The sequence below is a fragment of the Meriones unguiculatus genome, chromosome 14, assembly GCF_030254825.1.
Source record: "Meriones unguiculatus strain TT.TT164.6M chromosome 14, Bangor_MerUng_6.1, whole genome shotgun sequence".
NCBI classification, from domain to species: domain Eukaryota; kingdom Metazoa; phylum Chordata; class Mammalia; order Rodentia; family Muridae; genus Meriones; species Meriones unguiculatus.
In genome coordinates, this window is record NC_083361.1 from 27,446,621 (window position 1) to 27,471,791 (window position 25,171).

The 25,171-nt window shown below is 46.3% G+C and overlaps 1 protein-coding gene and 1 long non-coding RNA gene across 2 annotated transcripts in view; one reads left to right on the forward strand and one right to left on the reverse strand.

The window, feature by feature from the left end:
- The window catches only part of Parva (parvin alpha), a 137,266-nt gene that overhangs the window by 72,833 nt on the left and 39,262 nt on the right, over positions 1-25,171 (reverse strand). The gene's annotated exons all lie outside the window — the stretch shown is intronic.
- Positions 223-9,441, forward strand: LOC132647181 (uncharacterized). The gene is made up of 3 exons (XR_009585489.1): positions 223-456; positions 5,502-5,617; positions 7,453-9,441. It is a non-coding gene; the product is annotated as an uncharacterized LOC132647181 (long non-coding RNA).

The following is a 25,171-nucleotide window of genomic DNA, read 5'->3' on the forward strand; positions in this document are numbered from 1 at the left end:
ATTGCCACTCAAGCTCTGCTAAAAGTTCCATGGACTCAGACCCAACCCCCCCCCAACATCACCACCAGATAAACTCTTTGTACCCTAGGACTTCCTCCCACTGTGATCCCAGGCACAGACTGCCAGCCTCCAGCCACCTGTATCAGTTCTAGTTCCATGTGCTGAGTTAGAATTGAGCTTTCAGGTGCAACCTTTGGAATGCCCTTCTTCAGGGAGTGACAATTGTGAAGAAACAAAAAGAGAAAGCCACCGGGGGAATGGAACAAGAGGGAGAGAGAAAGGAGAACCTGACTAACACACAACACTGGAAAAGAGAGCTGCAAGACAGCAACAGAGGAGAACTCAGGAAGACCAAGAAAGGTCTGGGAGCTGAGAAATGGGTTTCTGGAGTGGAGCCAGAACTCATGTAGAAATGGAAGCAAAGATGTGGCCGCTGTGGATGAGTTTTCAAGGCATGTGAGTAAGGGAAGGAAATGGTGCTGACTGAGAAGCTCAGTGTATACGTGTGCCTGCATGCGTGCGTGTGTACTGGGGTCAGGTTAGCAGCCTCAGCACCCCAAAGAACTGGAGCAGGCTGGAGGAGCATCTCCCAGTTCTTTCACATGAGGGCTGCCCAGTTCTCGCAGTGAGAACACAACAGATATCGAGGTGGAGTGGGGAAAATTGAGGACACTCAGTCTTGTCATCACCCTGGTGATGTGTGGCTGAATAATCAACAGTCGACCGGGGTGGGCTGGGAGGACACCAAGGCTCTGAAGAAAGGAGGGTCATTAGTTAGGGGGCCAAAGAAGGCTCCAGAAAGATAAAGGAGAAAAAGATGGAGGATGGTGGCCAGGGAAGGCTGGTGTCACTGGCCAAGCGGCTCTCACAGGCAGGTCTAGGCAGAGAAGGAAGAGGAACCAAGTGGTGAGGTGGACTACTGTCAAATTCAGCGTGCAGCAAGGGCGGGTGCTCCATGGACACTAAGAACCAGGCTTTGATGAATGCCGAGAACACTGTGGCTCCTAAAAGTCACGTGTGGGTGCACCCCAAGCACCCCAGTGTGTGGGGAGGAGGCACTCCAGAGGGCGAGGGACCTGGGTAGACTTATACGTGGGCAGATGTATGAAAAAGCCTGCTGCTTGGGAGCGTTCAGGTGCTAGAAGGCAGCCCAGGTTTCCAGAAAAGCGCGCAAGGAGTGGGTTAAGAATGTCTCAGAGGTCCCTGGTGGCAGAGCTAGGGCTCCAAAGAGAAGGACGTGGTTAGAGAGGAGTACGGAATATGGGCCTGACAGGAGGTGTATGAGTGTGTGTGTGTGTTCTGGGAGTGGTGAACAACACAGAAACTACATGTAGCCAGAGCAGGGTCCCATTTTATGGTGGCACAGGGACGACAACAAGCCTTGCTTGTTTTCAAGGGTAATTTTGACCCTTGCTTCTTCCAAAAGACAAGAAGCAGAACTCAGTCACCTGACTGATTGTTGGTACAGTCACAGGCAGAGGCAGAGGCAGCCCAGGCCCCAGAGAAGAGCCAGAGGTAAAACCCCACCTGGTCTGGTCAAGGGAGGACAGAGGAGGAAAGGAAGAAGGAGAAAACAACAGGCCATCATAAAGCTTGCTTTATGACTTTCCCAGAGGCTTTACAAAGGTATTTCTGCCTCCGTAATCCCAGGGAGCCCCTGTAAATCAGAGCGTGGGCCTGTCATAACATGTCCTGTTCTGTGCTGGTCTATGCCAGGTACTTAGCCACTTGTAACTTTCAGAAACACATCCTGGGGCCCAGGCAGAACCAACCTCTGGTTAATCTGCCATCCTGCAGCTGTGACAGCAATCAAAGCAAGACCAGCAAGAACTTCTCCATGCTCTCCAGGTCCCATCGCATCACCCCTTGTCTCTGCCGCAGAAAGCAAGGGTACAGGACGGTTCCAACACTCACGTGCACCTTGCTGGCTATCGGAATCTGACAATAGCCTGCATACACGTCTCGGGGCCAAGCCTGGGTGTGCACACTTGTAGAACACAGGGCTGAGGATGCCTCAGCCTGGCTAGAAGTGAAGGGGAGCTAGTTTTCAGCCTGCCCCACATTTCCCTTTTTATTTTTATCTGCGGGATCGGGTGTGTTGGAGAGGGGAGGAGAGAGGCCTGGTAACAACAGCTTCCCCATCATTCTTGGTTACTTACATCTGTGGTCAATTTTCCACACTTTATTCCATAAAAGGTAAATGAGACACGGTACTTGCAACAGGATAATCTAAACAATAAGAGCCATGTTACTGTTAAAATCCATCTGGCCGATCACGCCCAACCCCACACTTTTAACTCCTTGAGGTAAGAAAGATGGCAAAGCAGAGGGGCTGGGGCCCTAATCTGGATCTCTTCTTTCCATACATCTTCCTGTCAATTGAAAGGACCTCTCCTGCCAACTCCAGTACTCCCTCTGACTCTGACAGCTGGCCATGGCTGAAGCAACTTGTAAACCCTTTCTTACTGAATGCCTTTGCTCTTCTTTCTCTTTAAAAGGAAACATTAAAAGCAAGCGAGCAAGCGAGAGCGAGAGAAAGAGAGAGAGAGAGAGAGAGAGAGAGAGAGGGAGAGAGAGAAGCTTACACACTGTCCAAACTAAAACACTCAAGGCCTGGGTTGTTTCCCTCATTTCTTATGCTCCCCCTTCAAGCCAAAGGGTTCATTTGCATAATGTTAATTTCCAAAGGCAACCCTTACCAGAGAAGAAGCAGTGTGACTGTTCTTTCCTTTTATTTGGGCTTACACATTTTTCTAGCCATCTGTTAGCCAAGGAGATTGCAAACTCAAGTAAGATGGAAAAATTTGTAACTTGGATGGTGCAGGTTTTTAAAGATTATTATTATTTTTCTTTGGGTGGGGACTAACAATAAGAGACTCCGAGAAAGCTTCAGATGGGGAAGGTCAATGAAGACATGGAGCTTGGTGTTTCTCTGAGGTGCCGTGGTTCCCACCTGCAGAAGGAATTCGACTTTTGACCTAGAAGTCTAAACGTGTTTTACTCTTGGTGCTTCAGAACTGCGGCTTCCCCCCCAGCTCCCTCTGAGGGCATTAAAACCACCAGCACAGTTCAGGCTAATACAGCTTTTATTTTAAAAACCATACTTCTTATCTTCCATCCAGGTTGCATCTTTCAGCCACAACAGCCCTCATTTGCAACCACACCCTCCCCACCATGGAACCACAGGGCCAATGTAAGCAATCTCTGTTGTGGGAATTGGTTTTCAGAGGTGTGGACAGAAAATACACTCAGATAAAAAGGGCCCAACAAGGCTGTCTAAAGGAGCTGGTGGAACTACTGACTCTGCCCGCCCCCTTTTTTAACGCAAATGTTATTTTTATGTGAATGAGTGTTTTGTCTGCATATAGGTCTGTGCCCATAGAGGCCAGAAGATGCTGATCCCTGGAACTGGAGTTACAGACAGCTGTGAGCCATCTTGTCTGTGCTGGGAACTAAAACCAGGTCCTTATCTCTTGACCACTGAGCCATCTCTCCAGCTCCTAACTAAAGGCTTCCAGGGAGATAGCTTGGCCAGTGAAGTGCTTGCTTTTGCATAAGGATCTGAATTTGATTCCTACAACCCATTTAAAAGCAAACAAATGACAAACAGCAACTGCCTGGGGCACAGTGGTGGGCATTTGGTGTTTTTTTTTTCTTTTCCTTTTCTTTGTTTTTTTCCGCTGCAAACATTTTAACGATTATTGTTGAGCACACATTTCAGAAATTTAACTGAAGTTGCAACAAGTAGCGGTGGGCCCTTGTAATCCCGTCCCTGCACAGCAGGGAGTCCAGCGAGTTCCAGGCCAGTGAGAGAGCCTGTACCCAAAAAAGGTGGGAAGTATCTGGAGAATGCCACTTAAAGCTGCCGTCTGGCCTCCGTGCACACACGCTCACGGGTGAATGTGCACCTGCGTATACAGGTATACTCACACACACATGAACACACACATGGATAAAGTAAAAGGACACTATAGAAAATCTTGATAACAAACACAAAAAAGAGATAACACAAAAACGTGCTGGGCTTAATATTGCCAGAAACTTTTTTCTACCTACATCAACTTGACAAAGGCCTCTATCTCTGGAACCTCCCTTTTCCCCTTTGTACTGATTAGACAATGCGAATGTCATGTCGTGAAGTTCAGCTCCCACCACTGGGATGAGATGCCGTCACTGCCTCTGTCAGAGATTAAAGGCCATTTTAGCTGACATTTTTACAAGAAGAAAAATGCCTTGCAAAAATATTTTCATTTTGTTTGTGCTTTCCTTTGAAAAATAAACCAAGATTATTTCCTTCCCAACAATGTTCACATGATGAGGGAGATCGCTCAGCACTTAAGAGTACTTGCTGCTATTTGAGAAGACCCAGGTCCAGTTCCCAGCACCCAAGTCAGGGAGCTCACAACTCCCTGCAACTTCAGTTCCTCTTCTGTGGAGTCCTCTTCTGTCCTCCACGGGTATTCTCTCTCACACACACACACACACACACACACACACACACACACACACACGCACAACTAAAAAAAAATAAAAATAATAGACATATCCAAGGCTGGAAAGCTGTCTCGGTGGTGAAGAGTGCTTCTTCTTCTTGCAGCAGACCCAAGTTCAGTTCCCAGCTCAGACCAGGGGACTCACAGTTACCTAACTCCAGTTTCAGGGTACCTAATGTCCTTTTCTGGCCCCTGCAGACACTATATCCATGTGCACAAACACACAGACATACATATTTACACATACTAAAATAAATAAATAAAATAAAGCATAGATCCACTCGATCTAATGTGGCTCTTTGTTGGCCAAGCTGCTCTTGTGTGCTTGTAGGTTCTGGCGCCCCGACGACTTGCTGAAACGAGCTCTGCCCTCCTGCCTTTCTCTCCCATCTCCCTGCCCTGGCTGCACAAGATACCTCAGAGGTGAAGGAGTGAACGGTCACTGACAGAACCTGCGGGAGACAGAGCATCTGATCGCAGGATCGTAACTCTCTTTCAAAGCCAGTCGGACTGTATTCTACAACAGCCCCCAAACTCAGCTCCCACTGTCAGTGACACAAAGCGACACCTACATCTCTTCCCAGTACAGTCATGTCAGGAAAGGACACCAGGAAAAGCAGCCCATCCCAAGCACACATGTTATTTAAAGGGGTCAAGGAATTGGGCTAAATCACTGAATTAACAGGCCTTTGATTGGAATTCACTTTTAATATAAATTCTCAAACATCTGTAAGCAATATTTTATAGAAGTGAGCAAGAAAGCAAATGAGTGGAAAAAAAAGTGACTTAACCATTACTCAGTGATGGTAGTAGTTTCACAACCCAAAACAAAACAGGCAAGATTTTGCGATAACTGAAAAAGTGATTTTATTATGAATATATATCATCAATGTCACGACAGTGCAGCCCCTCTGAAGAGCTTATTCCTTTGGAGAAAGAGGTCGAATCTCTGTGATTTTGGCCAGCATGGGTGACTCCAGTGTAAGCTAGTATCTCTGTTTCTCCAAGGACCCAGGCCGAAGCCAGAGGAGGGAACGCTGGGAATTTCCAATGACTGTTGACTTGGAATGAACAACAGAAGACAAGGAAAAGACCCAAATGGCCGGAACCTCAGTTGGGTGGGGGTGAGTTTGTCACACCCAGCAAGGCCTTAACAAGAGGACAGGTGTGCCTGCCAGGGCTGGCAAAAGCACATGGGGACCTGTTTAAAGAAAGTGGAATATGGGGAGACAGGAGGGGACCCACCAAGTGTGGGAGGACTGGAAATGAGGAGTAGATGTGCCAGAGCTTGGGATTTTGGAAACCTGGGGTTGATTCTAAGCATTGAGTTCTTCTCCCCTGGAGACAACATGGATCCCTCAGCCCTGTCAGAAACTGCAGATGGAGCCTGAGGGCACAGGGTAGTCAGTGGCCAAAGCTCTTGACCTCGAGGATGTGAGCAAGGGCCAGGTGTGAATGACAACCAGCCTGTCAAATGCCAGGTCTCTGTCCTTGCCTGCTGGGAAGGGCTCAGAGGTGGCCTGCGCAGGCTGGGGGTAGGATGGGGGGTTCAGCTGGGTATCTGGGCAGTCAGCTACTTATCAGCTCCACTGTCTACTTACCACAGTCCGGCTGTGAGTCAGCCCTGGAGCAGGGCAGACAGGCTGTTCCACCCTCCCCACCCCATCTGTGTGAAAGGGATATTGCTTAAATAAAAAAGAAACAGTGGAGGAGGAGGCTGGAGCCAGGAGGAGCTTGTACTGGTCAAATTTCTCAACAAACATTTGCTTTGCTGATAAAGTCTGGCCCATTTGCAGGGAGGAATTGTGCTCCTTTGTGCTAGTGGCATCAGAGGGGAGGAAAGGTAGGCAGCTCAACCAAACCTGTTAGGCAAGTCTAGAAGGTCTCTGAGGAGGTGAGGTCAGGGGTGAGGAGGGAATTACCTTAGGGTAAATCAGTGGATGGTTGCCCTAGGAAATCTCTCCTTAATGTCCTCTGCTACAGCTATATACAACCAATCTGTCTCTCTGCCTCTCTGTCTATCCGTCTGTCTGTCTGTAGTTCTTTCTCCTTGGTGTAAGGGAAATAATTGTGAAATGTACAGTTACTACAGAAGTCATTAAATATCGTGATTAGGGTAAGCAAGGAGGACACATTAGCATCAATATTCCCCTCCCCAAGTTCAGGAAAGAGGTAGCCTTTGTTAACTAAGCCTGTTCGTCTAGGAGGGCACAGTGAGAAGTGCACACTCTTAACCTAAAGAGATTTTCCCTTCCCTGGGGATAAGGTGTGGTCTTGAGCTAGCTGTACTACCTCTCAGACACTAACTGTTTAGGAAGTCAGTTAAACCAGCTAAAACACTAAGTGTTACAGTGCTTGCTGCCCCTCATCTATGAGGGGGTTGGGGGTTAAGGTTTACATTTCAAGACTTCCAGCAGAAGCCCAGAATCACAGACAATACTGAAACCCATTAAAAAGCACTATAACACCATGACCGTCGATCTGATGACTTAGAAAGCTAAGTGTCTAGGGAGTAGGCAGTGCACAAAGTGTGGGCACAGTAGGTCAACAGATGGTAGGACTCTGGGCAGGACAGCAAACAACGGCATGTGATCTCACCATGCTGCGTAGAAGACCATGCAGTTTAAAATGTATAAATTGTTCTTCTCTGCAATTTTCCATTTAACGTATTTTAACCATGATTGGCCATGAGAACCCGAAACGAGAAAGAAAGAAGAATTGCTATGATTAGAGGAGATTATTGTATGCTTTGAAAGAAAGGTAACACATGCTCTCGATGTAACATTTTGCTATTATTATACTCGAGGTTTATTTACATTTTTAAATCAATATAACAGAAGTCGGTCTCTTCCCATTAGACATCCAGGGCTCCTGACACCTTGGAGATTGGAAAGCTCTGCATAGGGAGGAATCTTCTTCATCTGTGATTGATTTCTTCTTTTGTTCATCTACACCTTAGGAAGTGATGGAGGAAACGTCAAGGCGGATTAAACAAAAGAGTGAGTCACGTCTGCAGTCACTATATTGTGAATAATATCTCAGGAAGAGGAACACCTACTCCCAGGACTTGAAAGCTGTTGTCAGGTGCAGCACGGGTGAACAGTTATGTTCTGACACACTTGGTGCTGAAGCTGAAAGAGGTGGCAGTTTCAGGATTGTCAGAAGCAGAGGTGAAAAACAAGGGGTTAGCTATTCCATTTCTTTGGTTATAGTCCTGGGGGTCAAACTGAGGGCCTTGCACATCCCAGGCAAATGCTTCCTTATGGAGCTATATCCCAGGGATTTGTATGTGTGTGTGTGCACACGCATAGAGATGATGTAGACTTACGTGGAGGTCAGAGGACACTTGATGGGAACTTGATGAAACCAGTTCTCTCTTTCCACCATGTGTGTTCTAGGGATTGAACTTGGGTCTTCAGGCTTGGTGGCAAGCACCCTTACCCTGAGCTATCTTGCCAGCTAGGTTTTTGTTTTTTGTTTTGTGATAGGGTCTCTCACAGGCCTGGAGCTCACCTACTAGGCTAGGCTGGCTAGCCAATGAGCCCTAGGCTGACCAGTGATCTCTCCACCTCTCCATCACTGGGATTACAAACACACACCACTGTATCCAGCTTTGTTACATGGGTTTCTGTCCTTCTGTCACTTTACTGGCTGAGCCATCTTCCCAGTCCCTACATGGAACTTTTTACAAGATGGGGTCTTATTGTATAGCCAGGCTAGCCACAAGCAAGATCTTCCTGCCTGAGCAGGAATGCCAAGTATTGGGATTGCACACTAGGCTACAGCCATGCATTTATTGGGGAAGGATGACTAGATTTAGGGGGAAATTCTAATAGTCCAATCCACTGCAGCATAAACTAAATGAACCCAACAGAAACCAGCAAAAGCACTCACTCTAAATCAACTGTCTGCACAGAATTTACTATGTGGAGGAGTGGAGGTTTTATTATTGCTTGTGAAATGTATGCTACATAGCTTTTATGTTAGGAAACTTATAATAAATTTATAGACTTGTTCCTACACATAACTTTTTTTTTTTTTCCTGGAAAGCTGGTTGAACATTTACCAACATGTATCTGAATGATGGTGCCTAGAGACCTTGGGCCTTGGGGAAAGGGCTGTTCTCCTGTTTTCATTGCTGAGGGGACAAAGGGCTAATACAGTTTAAAATCTGCAACCCCATCATAGACTAGACAAACACAAAATGTGCTTTTCCTGCTAGTCCACAGAACTGACCTCTCCCTCCAATTCCTGTAGCTCCTTCCACTTTCATTCACGTAGCACTTAGAAAAATGAAACCCTTGTGCTGATTTTCAACAAGTAACATTTCGTGCTAATGTCCCATCTTGACTTGGACAAGGGTCAGTCACACATGCTTCCACTGAACCCTTTAAAGGTGCCTGCATGGACACGTGCATGCATTTATGTGTTTATTCCCTTAGTCAGTTGCTCCCCTTCATTAACAGAGTCTGAGTACCTGGGTACCAGGCACGGCTCCAACCAAGATTCCTGGGCAACTTCTAGCAATGAGGGCGATGGTGCTGTGTGGCTTTGCTGAGGACTGAGTCCACGCCAGGTGCTGTGGTCCACTGCCTGCAATATTCAGACACACTACTGTCTATGTGTACATGGCTCCTGGCTCAGAGACTCCTCGTATTGTACAGTTATTTCCTTAGAGACTCGTTAAGACTTAGAAAGTTCTTAAGCTTTCCTGAGAAAGACTCGGGAAAATTTCTGAGGGAGGCTTGTTAAGATTCAGGATGTAAACAATTCAGAAACCTCAGGAAGTCCCTGAAATGACCAGGTGCACCAGGCCCTTCCCTCCCCCAGATTTCGTGAGCAATAAGGTCGGCTGAGGACAGACCAGATGAGCACCTGTCCTGCCGAGATGCCTGCAGGTTGTGCAGAGAGCGCCACGGTTGTAGATCTCCTGAGCTGCCACCCGTGCTGGGGGTCACCCCTGCTCCTGTCAGTAACCCCCCACCCATACTTCTGTAAGCCACCTCAATAAAAACTCACTGGCTTGCCAAATTGGATGGTGGTGGGTTTGTTTATCCGCATCATCTTCAGAGTAACAGAGTCGCACAACACTGTGCTGACTGTCATCTTCCAGCCCCACCCTGGTGTGGCTTAGGAATGCTGAACTGGTACCAGGATGTAAAACTGAAGGGCCTGCTGTACTCATTAATTTTTTAATGTTTTCTGTTCTTCAATGCTTTCTTCTACGTTTCTCCCTTTTCCTTATAAAGAACAAGGACCCCTGTAAGAAGGAATACTAGCTGTCCCAAAGACTGGTCATGATCTGCCAAAGCTTGGTGAACATGGATAGATTCCACCCTGCCCAGCTTCCCACCCACCTGTGGCCGTTGCTATGGAGACACTCTCCCATGTCCTCCTAGACACCATTGGGCACGGTCTAAAAAGGGCCACTCATTCCCAAAGGGAGGTCCAACCAGCTGCAGGAGGCCCTCTGAGATTTCCCTCAGGACAGGGGAGGTATAGAGGAGAAGGCACAGCTGAGGACTGCCTGCTGTGGTCTGCCTTTTCCCACCCTTCTCACCCAGTAGCTTCTGAGGTGTGCACAGGCACTCCCCAGACACCCTCAGTGAGTCACTTCATCTTGCAGTCTGAGAACCTGTCTTTATAGCCATAGCGATCTGCCTCCTCAGGAGACTCAAACGCAGTCATGCAACAGCTGTATTTGAGGTTTTTTTCTAAAAGGTAACATTTCATACTGCTAATAGATGCTTCCTTGCAATTTTGCATTTGCCTTCTTGATGATCTACCAAGATAGAAGTTTCTAGACACTTAAAAAAATTTTTATGATCAATTTTTAATTATGTGTGGGGCATGTGAGCACAGTCATCAGTGGGGACCTGAGTCTTCAGATACCCCTGGAACTGGAGTTAACAGCTGATGTAGCCATTCGATGTGGGTGCTGGGAACTGAACTCAGGTCCTCAGGAAGAGCAAGAAGAGGCTCTTAACCACTGAGCCATCCCCCGTCCCATTCTAGATACTTAAAAAAAAAAAAAAAAAAGCCTTCAAGCACCAAAATGTGCTTTTCAAAACTGGGTCTTCTGTGGTGGGAATCATTTCTGAAATCCATTGTTCAGAAGGCAGAGCGGAAAACCCACACACAACAAGGCCAGCGCTGGCTGCAGTCAACTGTCAGTTTGCACCAAACCTACCATGTATTCATATTGACGGCTTTACTTTTCCACCCTAGGCAGGGGTTTGAGCAGGGTCATGAAGACCGATCAAGCTTCAGCAGGCAGGGAAGGGAAGGGCACGAAAAGGGCAGAAGATCTCCCGTCAGACTTAATGGCAATAAATTGCTGACCAGTTCCATTATCTCATGCTGTCACTGTCTCTGTTTCAGCTTGGTTAGCTAATGCTGCAAGGACTTATGGGTAATAGTCTAGAGAAGTGACAAACTTTCAAATATTATTTTCTTTCTCGCTTGCTCTTTCCACTGTGTTACTTAAAATAAAAAAGCTTACCTTGTGATTTTGTTTTTCATCTTGTCTTTATTTTCTTTTTTCTTTTTTTGTGCTGTGATACAGCTTGGGTTTTTTTTTATTTCTTTTTGAAACTACATTTTAAAAAAAAAGTGCCTTCAAGGCCTTTTATTTCAGACTAAATATATCAAATCTATTGATTCCCACATAATTTCCCCATTCCTCTGACACCCCAGAATGTCCTTTTCTCTACAATGATATAGCACACCATGTCCAAAGCTGCGACCTTTTTCTTATACTATGGAAAGATCCTCTGTCTGCTTGATCCCATACTGACAAACTCTACCAGCCATTTAAGGCTCCAAGGACACAGCTGTATGACCAAGAGGGAGCCAGTGTGCAGGCTCTACAGGCTCAAGGTGAGCTGAGATTTTGCCTAGTCCCTTCACGGACATTCTAGTGACACCAGTGTGCTTGCCCTTCATCACTGGGCCGTGGTGACTAAAATGGGAAGTGGGCATATTAATAACAGCTATAGAGCCAGATGTGGTGGTACATGCCTTTAATCTCAGCACTTGGGATGTAGAGGCAAGGAAGATCAAGAAATCAAGGCTAACTTTGCTACATCCTGAATTCCAGCCTGGGCTACATGAGACCCTGTCTTAAAAACAAAAACAAAAACAAAAACAAAAACCCAGAAATAAAAAAAAACAACAACAACAAAAAAAAAAAAACCCAGAAATAAATAAGGATGCTTATGCCAAGTGAAGCCTTAGCATTAAATGAGTTTATACATGTTTATCAGATGGGGTACTATTAAGCACATATGCCATCTTAAAATCTGTGACGCCTGGGCTGTAAAATGTCCCTGGCAACCTCATGTGTTAGAGGCTTGGTCCCAAACACAATGTTTAGGGGCAGGGCTTTGGGTACAGGACTAAACTCTGAGGATTCTACCCTAATGATGAGTTAACCCATTGATGTTAGGCCATGTAAGGCCATGGTCTGATGGCCTTACAGGAGTTGAGGGAAAACAGGAGGCGGGGCCCCTTGTGTCCATCTCTGTGTCCTGACTGCTGTGAGGACACAGCTTCCTCTGCCATGGGTTATGGCTCCCTCCAGGCCCAGGCCAATGGAGTCAGTCAACCATGGACTGAAGCCTCTGAAACTATGACACCTTTCCTTCTCTATGTTGTTTTCCTCAGGTATTTTAACCACAGTGATGAAGGAAATAGAAACGTGGCTAATATATAGCATCTTGGAACACATAAATCAATTGCTCAGACTCCAAATGCCCAGGCCTGACTCTAGGACTTTTCCCATCAGGATGTGGCTCACTCTACCCTGGCTCACCATGCTCCAGGCAAACACTGGCTCTTGGTTGCTTCTCAAGGAACAAAACAACCCCGCCCCACGCTCCAGGACCTGTGCATGCACTGCTTCCCCTGCGTACACTCTCTGCTTGACTGATGACCCGCTGTTCAGTTCTCAGCTTAAACTGTCACTTCCTCATCTGAAGAGACCCTGCTCAGTGACCAAGCTAACTGCAGTTATCTAAATTATTCTCTCTCCTTTACGGTGCTTAGCACAGTTTGGAATTATACAGCTATTGGCTGGTTTATTTGCTTAAAACCAGCTTCTGGGGCTACACTGGGAACACCACGAGGCCAGGGAAGGCGCTTACGCTCTGTCCTCCATCCTCAGCACCCGGAGCTACTCCGAGGTTATCTATGCATTGAACAGAAGAGGATGGACGGCCGAATTAGAGATCCTGGAAGATGAGCATGGCCCTTTGTGGAAACCGTTTTGTTCCTTTCTCCTAATGAGCTACAACAGTTCACTTAAAGCTAATCAAATCTGCCGTTGGCCAGAATCTAGGTTTTTCTCCCCGAGAATAAGGTAGAATGACTGAGTCACAGACTGCTTACTCGGGGAGAATTTCCGAACGTTTGTCACTTGCTCAACACCACAGAGCAGCTTGTAAATAAATAAACAGACCTGAAGCCTGCCTCCACCCTGTCCCTACAGGGAGTGGGACCCGGGAGACATACATAATGACACAGGAGGCAATTAGATAATAGGACAAAGCGAGGCTAATCATTTGCCACGGTGAGTGACACAGCTAAGGAAAACACTGAGACATAAGCAGAGAGAGATCACTTGGCTGGTACTTGGAGGAGGGTGTCTTCAGGAGCAGGGCATGTACGCAGAAAAGTCACCGACTACAAAGTGCTTGGAAGAGGCCACAAGGGCTGTGTCACTGATGAGGCGGACCTAGACCAACTAATGGGGAAACAGCGGAAGATGGTAAAAACTCACAAGGACTCCCTAAGACTCCAGAAAGAGGGGAGGGAATAACTCTCAGGGGGGTTTGATTGTTTTTGATGGATCATGGGATAGTCAGCCATCTAGCCTAGCGTTTTCTAGTCTAGGTGGTGCATATTCAACTGTGATTGTTGATAAAGCATGTATATAAAATGCACACATGCACGCACACATGCACACACACACACAGCAGAACAAATCATAGGTTTATCTTACTTAATAGTTTAAGAGATCATAAATATTATCCTCCATAAAGTAAAGGGAAATGTCTCAAGATCACTTGTGAACAATCTCACAAGGGCAAGGAATTAGCACCACCAAGGAAATAGTTCAAAATTTTGACATGAACTGTTTTGAAATATAATATTTACACACATAAAATTAAAACAAATCTTTAAAAAATGTTTTGGTAGATGCTGAGAAAGCCATCAATAATATTTAGCTAATGTTCTCCTTACCCACCCTCTCTCTCTTTCTTTCTCCCCTCCCTCCCCCTCCCTTGTTCACTCTCTCAACCTGGGAATTAAGCCTTCCATACACTAAGCAAGCATTCTAATAAAGCTATTCTTTTAGTCCCTTTAAGAAAGGAATTTGTCACCAGGCATGGTTATGCATTCTTATAATCCCAGCACTTGAGGAGGTAGAGACAGGTGGATCTCTGCAAATTTGAGGCCAGCCTGGTCTACAAAGCAAGTCCAGGACAACAAAGGCTACAGCAGAGAAACCCTATCTGAAAAAACCAAAACCAAAAAAAAAAAAAAAAAGGTTCTTGCTAAATTGCCCAGGCTGACCTGAACTTGTAATCCTCCTGTCTCAGTCTCCTTAGTTGAGATTATAGAAATTTCAACATTAATTCTTTATAAGAATTCTTTAAAATCACAAGATAGGACTCCCCCCACCCCCAATAAAATTAGAGAAGTTGAGCTGCCAAGATGGCTTGAAGTGGCTTAAAGGCACTTTCGGCCAAACCTGATGACCTGAGTTTGACAGCTGGGACCCATGTGGTGGTAAGAGAACTGACTCTTGTCTTTGTACCCTCCCCACGTGACATGGCTCCCACATGTGCACCCCCAACACTAAATAAAACGAAACATTTTAGTAATTTAAAAGATTATAGATTTAAATATGAGCTTAGTAGTAGTCTTAAGGTGGGCTAGAGAGATGGCTCAGAGGTTAAGAGCACTGGCTGTTCTCCCAACAGGTCCTGAGTTCAAGTCCCAGCAAACACATGGTGGCTCATAACCATCTAATGAGATCTGGTGCCCTCTTTTGACCTACAGGTATACATGCAGGCAGAATACTGTATACATAATAAATAAATAAAATCTCAAAAAATATTATAGTCTTACTGTGTATGTTGGTCTGTTTCCTATTGCTATAACAGAACACCACAGACTGTGTGTTTTATAGAGAAATTTGTCTTTCAGGGTCCTGGCACTGGCATCTCGTGACTGCCTTCATGCTAGGTCACAAACATGGCAGAGAGCAGCAACATGAATACCAAGTCTTTAAAACCCACCATTCACCTCACAGGGGTCCCACCCTCACGACCTCATCTAACTCTGATCACCTTCCAGACCCTGATTCCCACAGCATCTAGCAGGAATAAAAAGTGTCCACTATTAAATTTTTTCTACATGAACTAAATGTAATCTCAAGGGTCAGAAGACGGAGCAGGAGGAATGAGAGAAGTTGAGTAGCTAACAGCTTAGGCAAAACCAAAACAAAGAAAACCAAACCAAAACAACAACAACAAAAAAATGGAGCCACGTTTCAGAATATAGGTTGAAACGTTGATTTAAATCTCATTGCGGGGCTGGCTCAGTGCTTAGGGGTGCACGCTGCTCTTGTGGAAGGCCTGAGTGGTTCCCAGCACCCAGTGGGGTGGCCCACAACCTCTTCTAGGGGATCGGATGCCTCTGGCCACCTGGAGCCCTTGCACTTAGGAACATATGCCCTCCCCACTCACATCCATATAGTTAAACAAACAAACAAACCTTAAAAAAAAAAATCCCGTCACAGTTGATCACCAGGTAGGCACTATTCTTCTCTCTTTATAGGCAGCTCCCAGACTGCTCACCCTAGCCACCCTAGAAGCTGCTACCGTTTTCCTCAGAGCCACCACATATCCCAAAGCTTTCTCAGCTTTGTCTCGTGGACCCATCTACAGGGACTCACTGCGCGGTAGCCCTGACTTCGCGGTAGCCCTGACTGGCCTAGGTAAACCTACTGGCCAGGTAGACCAGACTGGCCTCAACCTCACAGAGCTCTGCCAGGTCCTGGGGACTAAAGGTGTGCGCCACCCCTGGCAGCTCATTGGCTCTCTCATCCACAGCCAACGTAGGGTTGCTTCCCGTCTCCGAATTTTCATTATAAAAATCCTCTGGACTGCAGGTCTGACATATTTGCCTCAACAATCCAGCACCACGCTGTTGGTTGTAGAAACGTGTTTCGGGATCTGGTCTTTTTATGGTTAGCATCTGTAACAGCCTAACAAACTCTGTTGTTATACAGACATACGGACACCACAGCAAACAGTCTACACAAAGCTCTAGAGCAGGTAACCTGGTGGGACCTTCTGAGGTCATGGAAACACAGTGCTCTGCACTGCACCTGGACAGGCAGGGGTTACTCTGGTAGTGGCCAGTCACAGGCACCCATGGAGCATGTAAGATGACTCATGGGAATGGAGGGCTGAATTTGTATTTCTTTTACACTTCAGTTAAGTGTAAATTATCATGACCAGCTATCAGCTCCCATAGCCGCCTGAAAATACTCTGATCCACAAGTTCAGGTAAAAGCCTCAGGCAACCCTCTCAGCACTTCTACTGGAGAAGAAAACCCACAGGACTAAGATGAAAAGGAAACAGAAAATAAATATAGGAAAGCCAGAAATAGAAATAGCACTTTTTTTTTCTTTTGCAGATGATACAATTAGTTAAATAGGAAGCTTGCCAAATATGCATACCCTTGACATAAAGTCAGAAAAAAACAAAGTATTTAAAAATTTACTATACAGAAAGATGAGCTATCTAGCAAAATTAAAAAAAAAAGTTTAATGAGGAAAAAAAAATAATCCTAAATAAACAAAGTTAGTCCATTAACCCTGATTTCAAAATTCATGGTAATGTATGATTAGTCCGTAAGATGAAAAATACACCAACATAATACCAATTACATTCCTGCTAGAATACTCTAGAATGTGATAAATCACTGGCAAAATTAAGGAAACACACACACACACCAAATAATTCCCAAGAGTGGAAGAGGATGCAATAATCAAATTTTAAGACATATTATAAAGTGATCTTCATTAAAACTGAATTTTGCTGGATCAAAGCCAGGACAAAGACTAATAAAATAATGATTTCAGAGATAGATTTAAGCACTTAAGAGTCCTTAGGACATAGTGAACAAAATAAAACTAGGAGTCATAATAATGGATGAAGGAATTACCGCTTAATAAATGTGGGTAGAACAAACGGATATCAATATGAGGAAAAATATATTATATCTATAACTCACCAAATAGAATCGGTCTTTCCAAATTGGTCAAAGAACTAATCAAACACAGAAAGCAATAAACAAGAAAGGATGAGGTACCCCCAATACAGCGATGAGATAATTCATGACCACTGAAAACAACAGAGCAGTACTGTAAGACTGAGGCAAATGGGCTCAAATGTTTTAAAGTGTCTTAGACTTTCTTAATAGAGACAACAAAGCAAATGTGAAAGAGAGAAAGGATAGTTTTAAATCACGACAAATATGATGGAGATTTAAATCCCAAACAGAAAGTACAAAAGTTAATATCGTGGTATAAGCACATTCTGCCATCAGCGACATGACATCGGCTAAGGAGAAGCCGGGATAAAACTGGCAAGCGTAGATCCCACAGTACCAGTTCTTATTTGCATCCTGTTCACTGGGAAATGTACCTCGTAGGCCAGCCCAACCTGGGAACGCGTGTAGTCTCACTAACGAGCAAAGAAATATGACACAAGTCAACCCTAACCCTAACCTTGTGTGTGTGTGTGTGTGTGTGTGTGTGTGTTGTGTGTTTACTAGCCGGTGTTAACAGTAGAAACAGTATTTTGCATTTTCAAGGTTTATTCTAGTTTTAATCATTTGCAGGTGTGTGAGTACAGATTCCCAAGGAAGTCAGAAAGAGGTATTGGATCCTCTGAAGCTGGAGGGTTACAGGTGGCTGTGAGCCACTCCACCTGGGTGCTGGGAACCGAACCTCTTGACTGCTGAGCCGTCTCTCCATCCCTTCTGCTTGGTGTTCTTGAGGATGCATGTGAACATTTCTATTTGGAGCAGAAATGTAATCCCTCTCGGGCATCATTTATGCTGCTCTATCTTTATGTCAGACCCTTGTGGTCCCTCTTGCTCATCCATCTTTCAGCCCATCATATGTCAAGCAATCATAAAACCAAACCTTGAGTCTGCCAAGGTGTCTCATAGGTATGTGAATTGAGGTTCAGTGTTCTAATAAACTGATGAGAAAAATAGTTTCCCTCTACTAGGGTGACCACTGAAAGACATCAGAATTTAGGATTTCTGACCCTTGGCTCCCTCTACCCTTGTTAGGAGGCATTGGTGTGGGGCAAGGATCACAATTCAAGTATCTCCTACCTCAATCTGTATGCGTCCTGACAACTGACTATTTGTATAACCATAGGACATAGGCTATTTTCCATCTATAAATTGAGAATAAAAATTATTGTTCTTACAAGATTGATAAGAAAGTTACAAGATCTTTCCTGTCATAGGCTTAATACATAAAAAGTATCAAAGGGTAGCCATTATCATCATCATCATTGTCATCATCCTCCTCATCATCGTCACCACCACTACCACCACCTCTACCATTTTCCTCCTTTAAGGACAGGTCTTAGGCTCTAGGGCTAAGGCCCCAGAAGAGCCTTTACTTCAAAGAGCTTTGGAGCTATGCTCTGTCATCAGATGGAAACATCTCCTGTCCCTTAACATCTTGTTACTTCTCATGTGTCTGCTCCCTATATCAAAACTCACTACCCTCATTGTGATAGTTTTTAACTGTCAACTTAATACAACCTAGAACCACCAGGGGAGAGAGTCTTAAGAGGAATTTCCCAAATCAGGTTATCTTGGTAATTGATAGGAAGGACCAAGCCCACTGTGGGCTGTACCATTCCCTAGGCAGGGGGTCCTGAACTATCTAAAAGAGGAGGAAGCAAGTAGGCAAGCAAACAGGCTTCTCTCTGCTTCTAACTGTGGGCGTGATGTGGCTGCCTCAAGTTCTTGCTATTATGACTTCTCTGTCACCATGAACCATTAAATAACCTAGAATAGTAAGCCAGAAAAACTTCCTTCTGTCTAAATTGCTTTTTGTCAGGATATTTTATCAGAGCAACAGAAATGAAACTAGAACATACTTATCATCCCTCCACTTGGCTTTTTTTTCTTCTACCTTTAATAATCTGAGCATACTCCCAGCATTCAAGAGACAGAGGCAGGTGGATCTCTGAGTTAAAGGCCAGCCTGGTCTACAGAGTGAGTTCCAGGGAAGACACCTCACCTTTCTTGTTAACACTTGGAAGACAAATTGTTTATGAAATCCAGATTCGAATTCGATAACACAGTCATCTGCTGTGGTGGGCTTTTCGTTTGTTGTTTGATTTTAAACATCACAAATCCACATCCTCTGTTGCCATCAGTGTCCCCAGAAGGACGATAATTGATGTGCGCGAGAACTTCTCAAGGGCCCACGTGAGGGGTCTCCAAGAACCGGCTACTGCATGCCTAGGAAGGGAGTCCCTATTAGATCACCAAACAGCACCTGACTCGTTTTTCTTATTCATGGAAACTGAAAGACTTTTAGAAATGTATTTTAAAAGCCTGGAGTGCTCAGCCCAAATTGGACACAACTATGCATCCTCCAGGAAGAGGGGACAGGGAGCTCATAAGAGCCAGGCATGGTGGCTGACCTCAAGAAAACAGTGTTTCCCAGGTACAACATGGCAGCTGTACCCAGAACCCGCACATCTGCCCAAGCACGTGCAGGACCTGCATAAACTCCCCATGTGCAGGGGAGGAAGGGAGGCCCGAAACCCTCACACTAGATGAAGAATGACCGGTGACTGATAGCTGCAGGGTGAGGGAGAATTAGCTTTCTTTAGTGATGCAACTCTTGGTAGGTCAACCACATGCCAGAGCAGCCACACACCCCAGACAATTGGTCCATATAAACTAGACCCGATGGGGGATCCGGGAGAAAACTGTGGGTCAGGCGGGAAGGGTGTAGACGGTAGAGGCGAGAGGAGTGAAGATGCTCAACATACATGGTATGAAATTCTCAAAGAATTAATAAAAACATTACTTTAAGGAGAAAATGCATTCTGCATGCCACCTGCGTATGAATTTGGAGCATCGCAGGAGTAGGGCTGCTACAGCAGTAATAGAACCGAGTTAACACGGGTCCATACGCGAAGTATATATAATTTATGTTATAGACACACATTCCCTTCCCTGTGATATAGAAGACATGCTGACTAGCAGTAAACACGGATCTTACCTACGACAGTCTCGGAAGAATTCAGCTGAGTTCTGTTTGGCTGGGTGGGACAGAAGCATTTGCAGCCCAAGTCTGCAGACCTGTTTCACGACGAAGGCCCTCAACGAGAGATGAGAACGGACTCTGCAAGGTTGTGTCCTGGCCTCTCCACGCCGCTGTGGCACGTAGAATGTCCGCATTCACGCCCACATCACACATCCCCACACAGGTTCCCAAACAAAAGATTCAGATTAGCATGGAGGAACATCGAGACTCACTAAGGAGTGACCCAGCACAGGTGTCATATTGCTCCGTGCTGCCTCTGTCAGATTCGGAGGCCAAGGACAGAAAAGGATGGGCTGTGCGGAATCATTTTCCTGGAGATTCTGTCCACTCCCCAAAGCAGGATAACAGTAATTCTAGAGAAGTTTAGAAGTTTCTATGAGGAGACGTATTCTCTCTCTCCTGGTGCCCCAACTTGCTCAGGACGAGGCCTGGCGTCCATTCTGTCTCTCACTTGCCCCGAGGTTGGACACCATTTCACCTCACTAGTTCCAGAGGGTGTGGGCAACCCTGCCGTTTGTAACCTAAACCCTGAATTCTCCGTTCCCACAGTAACCATGCCCATGGTCTTAGGGGAGGAAAGAGCCTACGTAGGCTAGTTCTCCTGGTCAGATCAGAACGCTGGTAAATTCTGTGGATCCCAGCTGAGTTCATGCTAACATTCCCGCTCTCGACCCAGTGAAATGCCCAGTCTGTGTTCAGAGTTAGACTGGTGGGATTTTAAGTATTATAAATAAATAAATAAATAAATAAATAAATAAATAAATAAAGTCCTCAGCTTTCATTCCTTTCGTTGTTTGCTCACCAGTACCGCCCACTAACAGGTAATCAGATTCAAAGAGACCTGGCAACATTGTTACACATGGCGGAGGTGCCAGTTCCAACACTGCAAGGGTGGATACCTTAGGTGGCCATATTTGGTACCACATACTCCAGACTGGGCTGTTTGGACCAGATGGCCAAGCAGGAGGCCTGCCTGTGGCCTATCACGAGGTTTGGCACTTAAAGATGAGCTGGGCGATTACAGCATCTTTCTTAGTAGCCCAACCTGGAAAATAACAAGGCAAAGGAGTGGGAGGCAATCAAATTATGGCTGAGATACCCCCCGGGGCTGACAGACACTGGGAGAGGCCCTCCTGTGCAACAGATACTGAAGGTGACAGACAGGTCAGCACAGGTGGACATGGGGAGGGAAGACCTGAAGGGAAGGAGAGAAGCCAGCCAACGAGAGAGCATAACAGTTGTACCAGCAGTGACAGTGGACTTGGCAAACACAGGAACTTCTAGGCCTGGTCAAGTAGGGTGGGCTCTGCCCAGCCTCCACTCACCCTGTGGCCTGGCCCATCCTGCCTCTCCAGAGCTCTGGCTGACACTCATCCTCTGTGAGGCCTTTGTTTGTAGATAGCAGTGAGGGTTTGTAGAAGCAGCATCTTGCACAGCCTGGCCACACTGCAGGCATCTGGCTCCCAGCACGGAGTGCTAGCAGCTTCCCCGCCTCCTGGCTGGTCAGGGGGTCTGGGGATGCTGCTGGCAGCCTCGGCTGACCTTACACCGTCCTGGATGTTCAGGGGCTCAGGCAGCACCCTCTGCCGCAGTTTCCCTACCCCGTTACACTTCTTTTTCATTTGCAAAGTTAATAACAGAAACCAAAGGCCACTAAGGCTTTGGATATTTCCCCACATGCTCCTCTGTCCTCTTCCTCCTCCCAAAGCCCTGATGACTCCCACTGTGCCTCATTCACTGTCCTGGAACCCTGATGTGGAGGGATGAAAGGAATTCAGTCAGCTCTGCAGTCATTTCCTTAGGGTTCTGAAAAGCCCTCCCTCTCTCCTAATTAGCAGCTTCTGCTTCCTCCCTTAGCAAACCTCAGCATGGGCCCTGCTTTCCCTCCTCAGAAGGACTGAATCCCTGGATTCAAATTTCCGTCCAATAACTCCTTTCCTAATGTACAACCTCCTGACCCTCCAACCCCTGTCAAGCCCATCTCTCTGTGTGTCTGTGTGTCTGTGTGTCTGTATTCAGACCCTCTGGTTCTCAGCACTGGAAGTCTTAAGTGTCTGGTAAGGCAGACTTCTTAGGCTACTTTGCTCAACTTTGGGCTTCTAGTCAACCTCAAACTGTCTTCCCTCCATTATACTTTCTTATCCTTTTATTGAGTCAGTCCAAACCGCTCATCAGTGGCTTCTGGCCTCATACCTTATTCACCAAGCAAAATGGGTAAAGCTCATATCCTCCCTCAACTTCCTTCAGCTTAAATCACCTCAGGGAGAACTGTCGGAAGACCCAGCACAAGCCGAACATGGAGGGCAGAACAGGTAAACTGCACACCACCCAAATGAAAGCCTGTGCGTCACAGGATGCCATCAACAGAGTAAAGAGGTGACCCACCAGGCGGGAAGAATATTACAAACTAAATAGTGACAAGAGGGTTAACATAATAATTATATAAAGAACTCCTACAAGTCCAAAAAATAAAAAGGGCAGCCTAATTTAAAAACTTACCGTATCTTACAAATTTACTTGGGGGTATGAGGGAGGTCCACACACATGCCTCAGAGCATGTGTTGAAGTCAGAGGACAAGTTGGCAAAAGTTGGTTCCCGCTCCATCGCATGGGTCTTGGGGATTTAAACTCAGGTTATCAGGCTTGGCAGTGGTGCCTTTACTCACAGAACCATCTCACTGACCCAAGGCAACTCCGTTTTTAAAAGGGCAAAGAACCTCAATACATGCTTTCCCAAGAAGATGTGCAAATGGACACATACGTTCTTAGGCCTCTTCTTCCGAGGCGTGTGTGTGTGTGTGTGTGTGTGTGTGTGTGTGTGTGGTTGCTGGGGATCTGAACCAAGACCTTCAATCTTGCACAGCAAACACTTAAACCACTGAGCCATCCCACTAAGCTGCCCAGCACAATCTTGAACTCATTCTATAGTCCAGTCTGGTCCTGAAGTTTTGATCTGCCTGTTTCAGCCTTGTGAGTAGCTGGGATTTTAGGCTTACACTATCAGGCCAGGCTAGAATGCTTAATATCAAATAAAGGAAACAATATTAACAAAGACTGGAAAACCTGCCGCCTGTCATGGGAACATAAAATTGCATAGCCACTACAAAAGTGATATGGCAGTTCCTTTACAGGTTGAAAATAGACTTACCCTTATGATCTGGCAACTCTACTTCTGGGTACATACTTGAAATGAGAGCAGGGGCTCACACAGGCCTGCTCTCCATCATGGTGCGCTGCCATCAACTGCTAAAAGGCGAAGGTTACCCAGGTGCTCATCCACAGACCAGCAGATGAGCAGAAAGTGGTACGTACACTTTATACGACGTGCAGGGCAACCAACAATCCCAGTGCCGGGAAGGTAGAGACAGGCAGACTCTGAGGCCTGCTAGCCATCCTGGCTACTCAGTGAGCCTCAGTTCAGTGAGGGACCCTGTCTCAAAACAAGGCAGACAGCACATGGGGACCGACACCCAAGGCTGCCCTCTGATCTTCACATGTGCATCACACACACACACACACACACAATTCCTTCCCATTGCTGGGAATCAAGCACAGGCTCTTCTTTGCAGTGCCAGGTGAGCATTCTACCACTTAGCTCCGTGGTCAGTGGTCCAGCCACGATGGTCCCACTCTGCGAGGTCCTTACAGAGCGCCGGCTTATAAAGATGGAAAGGAGAGCATTGGTCTCTAGGACTGCGGAAGGAGGCATGAGGCTCTCTCGTGGGTGCTGGGTGAAACCAGTTTTACAACATGGAAAGGGTTAGGAGCAGCTAGCTCCATAACAATGAGAATGGCTTAGAACTCCTGACCTGCACATGTTAAATGGCTGAGAGGACCAACTGTACTTATTCTTGGCTGTGTATCTTATATATCTTATAGGTATACATAATGTGTGTGAGAGAGAGAGAGAGGGAGAAGGAGAGAGAGAACGCGCGCCACTGCACACACATGGAGGTCAGACGACAACCTTGGACGGCAGTCCTGTCTTCCACACTGAGGCAGGGTCTCTTCCTGTTTTCCAGTGTGTAAGTCAGCTACCCTGCAGCTCTGGGGATTCTGTCTCGACCTCCTTTCTCACCACAGGAGCACTGGGGTCAGGGACGGGGGCTCCCCCTTCCTGCTTTATGTGGGCCTTATGAGACAAGCCCTTTGCCTACTGAGCCATCTCCATTTTTTTTTTTTAAGAACTCCTCAGTTGCAGCTTGTTGCTTATTTCGATTTCTGCAAATGGAGCTAGGAATCCATACCTTCCTGGCCAGTGTGGGGACGCAGGAAATTGTCACACACGGTGTTTACAAGTGCTTGGTGTTGGTCACCACTGCTGGAGGGTGCAGGTCCTGTTTGGAGGACTTCCCTGTGTTACGGTACTTAACCCTGCCACTGTCTGCACTCTCGGTGAGGCAGAAATTTTAGACAGTGAAGTTAGTGAGCTGTCTGGGTCTCTGGGTGGCAGAGTGATGATCTCCGGCTTTAACGACAGGTAGTTACCAAGCATCCTCAAACTGGCTCCAGACCCAGTCAGAACTGGATCTTAAGTCACAACACAGGGCTCTGGCGGTAAGGATGGAGCTGGCTGTGCTGGTGAGGCAGAGAAGCTCCTCGGGACTTCAGGCCAAGAACCCACCCACTGAGAATCCCAGCTGTCCTGTCTTCCTCCCACACCCATCCTGCCCCAGGGAGAGGACCAGCTGGAAGCAACAAAGAGAACAGGAGCAGAAAGCCCCAGCCTGAAGCTTCATCTAGAGGTCAGCACAGCCTCCAAGCAGATGGAAGGAGGAGACTGAGGAGAAGCAGAGGCAAAGTAACAGACTCACATCACCCTGCCAGAACAATCTCCTACGTTGGCCCAAACTGACTTCCTTGGAGAATGTCTGAGACTAGGAGGCTTTTCATTCTGCTCACCCTCAGGACCCAGACCAGGGAACCTTCCAGTGACTTGTATGTTCTGGCCTCTAGAAGAGCATCTGTAATCTCTAGACCACTCAGGCCGGCCCTAAATGAGAAGCAGGGTCTTGTGCTAGGTGCCTGAGGCCGAAACAAAAAACCCATAACAACAACAACAAAACAAAAAAAATATTTAGTGGGTTTTTGTTTTGTTTTGTTTTGTTTTGTTTTGTTTTGTTTTGAGACAGGGTGGGTCTCTGACATAGCCCAGGCTGGTCTCCAATTCTCTGTAGCTAACTGGGATAGCTTTGGATTCCTTAACCCTCCTGCCCCTACCTCCCATGTGCTGAGATTACCATTCGTACACCTCACTGTGTTCATGTAGTGCTGGGACTTGAACCCAGG